This window comes from Lethenteron reissneri, unplaced genomic scaffold, assembly GCF_015708825.2.
Source record: "Lethenteron reissneri isolate LAM-NWPU_2019-01 unplaced genomic scaffold, ASM1570882v1 scaffold_1875, whole genome shotgun sequence".
In the NCBI taxonomy this organism is placed as follows: Eukaryota; Metazoa; Chordata; class Hyperoartia; order Petromyzontiformes; family Petromyzontidae; genus Lethenteron; species Lethenteron reissneri.
This window is the reverse complement of record NW_026891636.1, coordinates 60,146-69,737: the sequence shown is the minus strand read 5'-3', so window position 1 is coordinate 69,737 and position 9,592 is coordinate 60,146.

Sequence of the window (9,592 nt, the reverse complement as noted above, 5' to 3'; positions counted from 1 at the left end):
GAGGGGGTGGGTGGCCAGCACCACGCTCGACCGCCTTTGTCTCCCCAGTGGCGATGTTTACACACCGCACCAGGTACTCATTTAAGGCTGAGTCGACCTGGGGGAGGCCCAGGGCCAGTTTAGTGCTGGTGGTGTTCATAAGGGATGGTGGTGTTCATAAGTGTGGGTGGTGATCATAAGTGTGGGTGGTGTTTGTAAGGGATGGCTGTGTTCTTAAGTGTGGGTGGTGTTTGTGAGTGTGGGTGGTGTTTGTGAGTGTGGGTGGTGTTTGTGAGTGTGGGTGGTGTTGGTAAGTGTGGGTGGTGTTGGTAAGTGAAGGTGGTGTTGGTAAGTGTGGGTGGTGTTTGTGAGTGTGGGTGGTGTTGGTAAGTGAGGGTGGTGTTGGTAAGTGAAGGTGGTGTTGGTAATTGTGGGTGGTGTTTGTGAGTGTGGGTGGTGTTGGTAAGTGTGGGTGGTGTTGGTAAGTGAGGGTGGTGTTGGTGAGTGTGGGTGGTGTTTGTGAGTGTGGGTGGTGTTGGTAAGTGTGGGTGGTGTTGGTAAGTGTGGGTGGTGTTGGTAAGTGTGGGTGGTGTTGGTAAGTGAGGGTGGTGTTTGTGAGTGAGGGTGGTGTTGGTAAGTGAGGGTGGTGTTTGTGAGTGTGGGTGGTGTTTGTGAGTGAGGGTGGTGTTTGTGAGTGAAGGTGATGTTGGTAAGTGAGGGTGGTGTTGGTAAGTGCTGGTGGTGTTGGTAAGTGTGGGTGGAGTTTGTAAGTGGAGAGTCGGGGCCCATGCGTACATCCATGGTGTTGATGCTCAGAGTGGCTTCTCTCACGCAGCAGTCTCCAAGGTCTCTGTGTGGAAAGCTGTGGGAGGGGGGGAAGGGGGTGGAGATGGTGTAGAGAGTCACAACACGAACTCACATCCTCACCACTGTCACACATCCCCCCACCAGGAACCCACCATTCTCACCACGAACCCCTATCCTCACCACGAACTCAAAACACGGACTCACATCCTCAATACAAACTCAAAATATGGACCCACAAACTCACCACGGACCCACACACTCACCACGAACCCAAAACACGGACCTACACACTCACCACGAACCCACAACACGGACCCACACACTCACCATGAACCCAAAACACGGACCCACACACTCACCACGAACACACAACACGTACCCACACACTCACCACGCACCCACAACACGGACCCACACACCACGCACCCACAACACGGACCCACACACTCACCACGAACACACAACACAGACCCACACACTCACCAGGCACCCACAACATGGACCCACAAACTCACCACGAACCCACAAAACGGACCCACAAACTCACCACGAACCCACAATACGGACCCACACACTCACCACGAACACACAACACAGACCCACACACTCACCACGCACCCACAACACGGACCCACAAACTCACCACGAACCCACAAAACGGACCCACAAACTCACCACGAACCCACAATACGGACCCACACACTCACCACGAACACACAACACGGACCCACACACTCACCACGAACCCACGACACGGACCCACACACTCACCACGCACCCACGACACGGACCCACACACTCACCACGAACACACAACACAGACCCACACACTCACCACGCACCCACAACACGGACCCACACACTCACCACGAACCCACAACACGGACCCACACACTCACCACGAACCCACAACACGGACCCACACACTCACCACGAACCCACAACACGGACCCACACACTCACCACGAACCCACAACACTCACCACACACTCACCACGAACCCACAAAACTCACCTCGTCAAACGTTTCGCTCGGATGGCTTCAGCAGAAGTCGTTGGAAAGGCGACGATGACGAAGCTGCAGCAGCTGCAAGTGTAAGAAGCTGCCGTCTCCTTCACGCGCGTCTACAACTCTGAGGAAGCACGTGGCGATTTCGACGTCACCGGTGACGTCTCAGTGCGAGGGGCGTGACCACGCCCCCTTAAGCCACGCCCCTCCGAGTGACGTCACCGCGCGCGACCACGCCCCCGGAAGTCGCCTCCCGCCCCTCCTCTTTGGGCGCCCCCCCACCTCCACCCCCAGATTCTACTTCCGCTTCCGGTCGGGGCCAATGGCGGCGTTGGCGGGAAAAATGTGAAGCCTGTCTGGGCCTCCTCGAGGTCGACTCAGCCTGAAGATGTCTCCACGGGGCTCTGTGTGAGGTGAGTCTGTGGGTCTCTGTGTGAGGTGAGTCTGTGGGTCTCTGTGTAGTGAGTCTGTGGGTCTCTGTGTGGTGAGTCTGTGGGTCTCTGTGTGAGGTGAGTCTGTGGGTCTCTGTGTGGTGAGTCTGTGGGTCTCTGTGTGGTGAGTTTGTGGGTCTCTGTGTGAGGTGAGTCTGTGGGTCTCTGTGTAGTGAGTCTGTGGGTCTCTGTGTGGTGAGTCTGTGGGTCTCTGTGTGAGGTGAGTCTGTGGGTCTCTGTGTGGTGAGTTTGTGGGTCTCTGTGTGAGGTGAGTCTGTGGGTCTCTGTGTAGTGAGTCTGTGGGTCTCTGTGTGGTGAGTCTGTGGGTCTCTGTGTGAGGTGAGTCTGTGGGTCTCTGTGTAGTGAGTCTGTGGGTCTCTGTGTGGTGAGTCTGTGGGTCTCTGTGTAGTGAGTCTGTGGGTCTCTGTGTGAGGTGAGTCTGTGGGTCTCTGTGTAGTGAGTCTGTGGGTCTCTGTGTGAGGTGAGTCTGTGGGTCTCTGTGTAGTGAGTCTGTGGGTCTCTGTGTGGTGAGTCTGTGGGTCTCTGTGTAGTGAGTCTGTGGGTCTCTGTGTGGTGAGTCTGTGGGTCTCTGTGTGGTGAGTCTGTGGGTCTCTGTGTGAGGTGAGTCTGTGGGTCTCTGTGTAGTGAGTCTGTGGGTCTCTGTGTGAGGTGAGTCTGTGGGTCTCTGTGTAGTGAGTCTGTGGGTCTCTGTGTGGTGAGTCTGTGGGTCTCTGTGTGAGGTGAGTTTGTGGGTCTCTGTGTGGTGAGTTTGTGGGTCTCTGTGTGAGGTGAGTCTGTGGGTCTCTGTGTGGTGAGTCTGTGGGTCTCTGTGTGGTGAGTCTGTGGGTCTCTGTGTGAGGTGAGTTTGTGGGTCTCTGTGTGGTGAGTTTGTGGGTCTCTGTGTGAGGTGAGTCTGTGGGTCTCTGTGTAGTGAGTCTGTGGGTCTCTGTGTGGTGAGTTTGTGGGTCTCTGTGTGAGGTGAGTCTGTGGGTCTCTGTGTGGTGAGTTTGTGGGTCTCTGTGTGAGGTGAGTCTGTGGGTCTCTGTGTAGTGAGTCTGTGGGTCTCTGTGTGGTGAGTCTGTGGGTCTCTGTGTGAGGTGAGTCTGTGGGTCTCTGTGTAGTGAGTCTGTGGGTCTCTGTGTGGTGAGTCTGTGGGTCTCTGTGTGAGGTGAGTTTGTGGGTCTCTGTGTGAGGTGAGTCTGTGGGTCTCTGTGTGGTGAGTTTGTGGGTCTCTGTGTGAGGTGAGTCTGTGGGTCTCTGTGTGAGGTGAGTCTGTGGGTCTCTGTGTAGTGAGTCTGTGGGTCTCTGTGTGGTGAGTCTGTGGGTCTCTGTGTGAGGTGAGTCTGTGGGTCTCTGTGTGGTGAGTCTGTGGGTCTCTGTGTGGTGAGTTTGTGGGTCTCTGTGTGGTGAGTTTGTGGGTCTCTGTGTGAGGTGAGTCTGTGGGTCTCTGTGTGGTGAGTTTGTGGGTCTCTGTGTGAGGTGAGTCTGTGGGTCTCTGTGTAGTGAGTCTGTGGGTCTCTGTGTGGTGAGTCTGTGGGTCTCTGTGTGAGGTGAGTCTGTGGGTCTCTGTGTGGTGAGTTTGTGGGTCTCTGTGTGAGGTGAGTCTGTGGGTCTCTGTGTGAGGTGAGTCTGTGGGTCTCTGTGTGAGGTGAGTCTGTGGGTCTCTGTGTGGTGAGTTTGTGGGTCTCTGTGTGAGGTGAGTCTGTGGGTTTCTGTGTGAGGTGAGTCTGTGGGTCTCTGTGAGGTGAGTCTGTGGGTCTCTGTGAGGTGAGTCTGTGGGTCTCTGTGTGAGGTGAGTCTGTGGGTCTCTGTGTGGTGAGTTTGTGGGTCTCTGTGAGGTGAGTCTGTGGGTCTCTGTGTGAGGTGAGTCTGTGGGTCTCTGTGTGGTGAGTCTGTGGGTCTCTGTGTGGTGAGTTTGTGGGTCTCTGTGTGGTGAGTCTGTGGGTCTCTGTGTGGTGAGTGTGGGTCTCTGTGTGAGGTGAGTCTGTGGGTCTCTGTGTGTGGTGAGTCTGTGGGTCTCTGTGTGGTGAGTCTGTGGGTCTCTGTGTGTGGTGAGTCTGTGGGTCTCTGTGTGAGGTGAGTCTGTGGGTCTCTGTGAGGTGAGTCTGTGTGTCTCTGTGTGAGGTGAGTCTGTGGGTCTGTGTGAGGTGAGTCTGTGGGTCTCTGTGTGAGGTGAGTCTGTGGGTCTCTGTGTGAGGTGAGTGTGTGGGTCTCTGTGTGGTGAGTCTGTGGGTCTCTGTGTGGTGAGTCTGTGGGTCTCTGTGTGGTGAGTCTGTGGGTCTCTGTGTGAGGTGAGTTTGTGGATCTCTGTGTGAGGTGAGTTTGTGGGTCTGTGTGGTGAGTCTGTGGGTCTCTGTGGTGAGTTTGTTGGATCTCTGTGTGGTGAGTCTGAGACTCTGTGGGTGTCTCTACATTTCCACACAATGATGATGATGTTATCAACCACTTAGTTGACCTTCTATCATTTGTAATTGCCAGCGCTACATAGCTCCTTACCTGGTAACATTTAAATCATTTAGTTTAGTATCTTTGTGGCTCTCTGTGTGTGTCTCTCTGGGTGTCTGTGGGTCTCTATGTATATATATGGATCTGTGTGTCTCTATGGGTCTCTATGTATCTCTATGAGTCTCTATGCATTACTATGGGTCTCTGTGTCTCTATGGGTCTCTGCGTTTCCCTGGATATCTGTGTCTCTATCGGTCTCCATGTATCTCTATGGGTCTCTATGTATCATTATGGGTATCTGTGTGTTTCTATGGGTCGCTATGGGTCTCTATGTATCACTAGGCTAGGTGCAGGAGGAGGTCACGGGACAGACCCAGCAGGTGCCATGGGTTGACTGCTGTGCCAGGCTAGGTGCAGGAGGAGGTCACGGGACAGACCCAGCAGGTGCCATGGGTTGACTGCTGTGCCAGGCTAAGTGCAGGAGGAGGTCACGGGACAGACCCAGGTAGTGCCATGGGTTGACTGCTGTGCCAGGCTAGGTGCAGGAGGAGGTCACGGGACAGACCCAGCAGGTGCCATGGGTTGACTGCTGTGCCAGGCTAGGTGCAGGAGGAGGTCACGGGACAGACCCAGCAGGTGCCATGGGTTGACTGCTGTGCCAGGCTAGGTGCAGGAGGAGGTCACGGGACAGACCCAGCAGGTGCCATGGGTTGACTGCTGTGCCAGGTTAGGTGCAGGAGGAGGTCACGGGACAGACCCAGCAGGTGCCATGGGTTGACTGCTGTGCCAGGCTAGGTGCAGGAGGAGATCACGGGACAGACCCAGCAGGTGCCATGGGTTGACTGCTGTGCCAGGCTAGGTGCAGGAGGAGGTCACGGACACAATTGCAACGTTCTGTTGAGTCCGCTTATTTATTAGCAACTACAATCGATAAACAAACAATGGTCTAGATGTATATGTACACATTATTACATTATAACTTTATCTTATCTCTATCCTAATTCTTCACACGTACACGTGGCTAGACAGGCTCTAGTCCATTGTGTGGTGAGTGTTGGTGGTGAGTGCGGATGGTGAGTACGGGTGGTGAGTGTGGGCGGTGTGGTGAGTGTGGGTGGGTGGTGAGTGAGTGTGGTGAGTGTGGGTGGTGAGTGTGGGTGGTGTGGTGAATGTGGGTGGTATGGTGAGTGTGAGTGGTGTGGTGAGTGTGAGTGGTGAGTGTAGGTGGTGTGGTGAGTGTGGGTGGTGAGTACGGGTAGTGAGTACGGGTGGTGAGTGTGGGTGGTGTATTGAGTGTGGGTGGTGAGTGTAGGTGGTGTGGTGAGTGTGGGTGGTGAGTGTGAGTGGTGAGTGTGGGTGGTGAGTGTGGGTGGTGAGTGTGAGTGGTGAGTGTGGGTGGTGAGTGAGTGTGGTGAGTCAGTGTAGTGAGTGTGGGTGGTGTGGTGAGTGTGGATGATGATTGTGGGTGGTGGGTGTGGTGAGTGTGGTGTGGTGAGTGAGTGTGGTGAGTGTGGATGGTGAGTGTGGATGGTGAGTGTGGGTGGTGAGTGTGGGTGGTGTGGTGTTGTGAGTGTGAGTGGTGGGTGTGGGTGGTGAGTGTGGTGAGTGTGGGTGGTGAGTGTGGTGAGTGTGGGTGGTGAGTGTGGGTGGTGAGTGTGGTGAGTGTGGGTGGTGAGTGAGTGTGGTGAGTGAGTGTGGTGAGTGTGGGTGGTGAGTGTGGGTGGTGAGTGTGGGTGGTGAGTGTGGGTGGTGAGTGTGGGTGGTGAGTGAGGGTGGTGAGTGTGGGTGGTGAGTGTGGGTGGTGAGTGTGGGTGGTGAGTGTGGGTGGTGAGTGTGGGTGGTGAGAGTGGGTGGTGAGTGAGTGAGTGTGGGTGGTGAGTGAGTGAGTGTGGTGAGTGTGGGTGGCGAGTGTGGGTGGTGAGTGTGGGTGGTGAGTGTGGGTGGTGAGTGTGGGTGGTGAGTGTGGGTGGTGAGTGAGGGTGGTGAGTGTGGGTGGTGAGTGAGTGTGGGTGGTGAGTGAGTGTGAGTGTTGAGTGTGGGTGGTGAGTGTGGGTGGTGAGTGTGGGTGGTGAGTGTGGGTCCACTCCGCTACTCTGCCGTGGGCCGCCCACCACAGAGCATCAGGCGTCTGAGGAGCGAGCGGACTGAGCGTAGCGCCCTGCCCACACGCGCCATGACCCCTCGCTCCCTTTCCTCCTTCTCCTCCTCGTCGTTGTCGTCATCCTCCTCCTGCGTCTCCACCACCTCCACCACCTCCGTCCTCTCTCCAAAGGTCTGGGTGAGCGGTGACGACGATGACGATGATGATGACGATGATGACGATGATGGGAGCTTCTTCTCCGGCTCCGCTCTGTGGAGAGAGATGCAGCAGCACCACAGCAGCGCGTCATCCCCATCATCAACATCAACATCGTCATCAACATCGTCATCATCATCGTCGTCGTCGCCATCATCGTCATCATCATCGTCAGCATCGTCGTCATCAGACCGACAGAGACCCATACTCAGAGACCCATAGAGATCTACAGAGACCGATACTCATAGAGACCCACAGAGACCCATACTCATAGAGACCCATAGATCCACAGAGACCCATAGACTCACAGAGACCCACAGAGACCCACAGAGACCCACAGAGTCCCATACTCAGAGACCCATACAGACCCATACAGACGCACCGAGACCCATAATCACAGAGACCCATAGATCCATAGACCCACAGAGACCCATCGACTCAGAGACCCACACAGACCCACAGAGTCCCATACTCATGGAGACCCATACAGACCCATACAGACCAATACTTATACAAACCCATACAGACCCACCGAGACCCATAATCACAGAGACCCAGAGACCCACAGAGACCCACACAGACCCACAGAGACCCACAGAGTCCCATACTCATACAGACTCATTCAGACCCACCGAGACCCATAATCACAGAGACCCATAGACCCACAGAGACCCACAGAGACCCATAGACTCACAGAGACCAACATAGACTCACAGAGACCCACAGAGATCAGAAGCGACTTGGCCATCTCAGCTGATAGCCGAATCAAGTTGGCTGATGACATCATCATCATCATCTGCATCGCGTGGACATTCATAGCCGCAGTCAAATACTCGAAGTACGTGACGCCGATTCTAAACGTGGAGGAGGAAATCTGGAGGATCCTGAGAAGAATCCACGCAGTGACCACCACGGGGACAGAAACGCAGACTGCAAATATACAGCAGCAGCAGCAGGCATCGTCAGGGACGGGATCGAGCCCACGACCTCCTGCATACCAGGCGAGGTAGTTAACATCTCATCAGGGTCTGGATCGAGCCCACGACCTCCTGCATACCAGGCGAGGTAGTCAACATCTCATCAGGGTTGGGATCGAACCCATGACCTCCTGCGTACCAGGTGAGGTAGTTAATATCTCATCGGGGTCAGGATCGAACCCACGACCTCCTGCGTACCAGGCGAGGTAGTTAAAGTCTCATCAGGGTCGGGATCGAACCCATGACCTCCTGCATACCAGGTGAGGTAGTTAACATCTCATCAGGGTCGGGATCGAACCCATGACCTCCTGCGTACCAGCCGAGGTAGTTAACATCTCATCAGAGTCGGGATCGAACCCATGACCTCCTGCGTACCAGGTGAGGTAGTTAACATCTCATCAGGGTCAGGATCGAACCCAGGACCTCCTGCGTACCAGGTGAGGTAGTTAACATCTCATCAGGGTCAGGATCGAACCCATGACCTCCTGCGTACCAGGTGAGGTAGTTAACATCTCATCAGGGTCAGGATCGAACCCACGACCTCCTGCGTACCAGGCGAGGTAGTTAAAGTCTCATCAGGGTCGGGATCGAACCCACGACCTCCTGCGTACCAGGCGAGGTAGTTAACATCTCATCAGGGTCGGGATCGAACCCACGACCTCCTGCGTACCAGGCGAGGTAGTTAACATCTTATCAGGGTCGGGATCGAACCCACGACCTCCTGCGTACCAGGCGAGGTAGTTAGTCTCATCAGGGTCGGGATCGAACCCACGACCTCCTGCGTACCAGGCGAGGTAGTCAACATCTCATCAGGGTCGGGATCGAACCCACGACCTCCTGCGTACCAGGCGAGGTAGTTAACATCTTATCAGGGTCGGGATTGAACCCACGACCTCCTGCGTACCAGGCGAGGTAGTTAACATCTCATCAGGGTCGGGATCGAACCCACGACCTCCTGCGTACCAGGCGAGGTACACAGAGAGAGGCTCACCGTGGCTCAGCAGCTGCAGAGCCCTGCACTGGAGTGGTGCTGCTGCTGATGGTGGTGGTGGCCCAGTTGGTGGTGTCGGGCCAGGTGGTGGTGGTGGCCCGGGTGGTGGCGGTGGTGGGGGTAGCCCTGATGGGGGTGGGGGTAGCCCTGATGGGGGTGCGGGTAGCCCTGATGGTGGTGGTGGTGGCCTGGGTGGTGGTGGCAGTGGGGGTGGCCCTGATGGTGGTGGTGGTGGGGGTGGCCCTGATGGTGGTGGTGATGGGGGTGGTGGGGGTGGCCCTGATGGTGGTGGTGGTGGCCCTGATGGTGGTGGGGGTGGTGGGGGTAGCCCTGATGGTGGTGGTGGCCCTGCTGCGGGTGGTGGTGGTGGTGGGTGTGGTCTCTCTGGTGGTGGGGTTGGCCCTAATGGTGGTGGTGGTGGCCCGGATGGTGGTGGGGGTAGCTCTGATGGTGGTGGTGGTGGCCCTGCTGGTGGTGGGGGTGCCCCGGATGGTGGTTGTGGTGGCCCTGGTGGTGGTGGCTCGGGTGGTTTGTAGCCAGCTGTGAGCCAGCGCCTGTTCAGGCGTCATCCGGAGATTGGGATCCCATCTGGTGGTGGCAGGAGACGCACACGCGGTGACATGGGCAAGGTGAGAAGATGTGACAGGGTGGGAGGTGG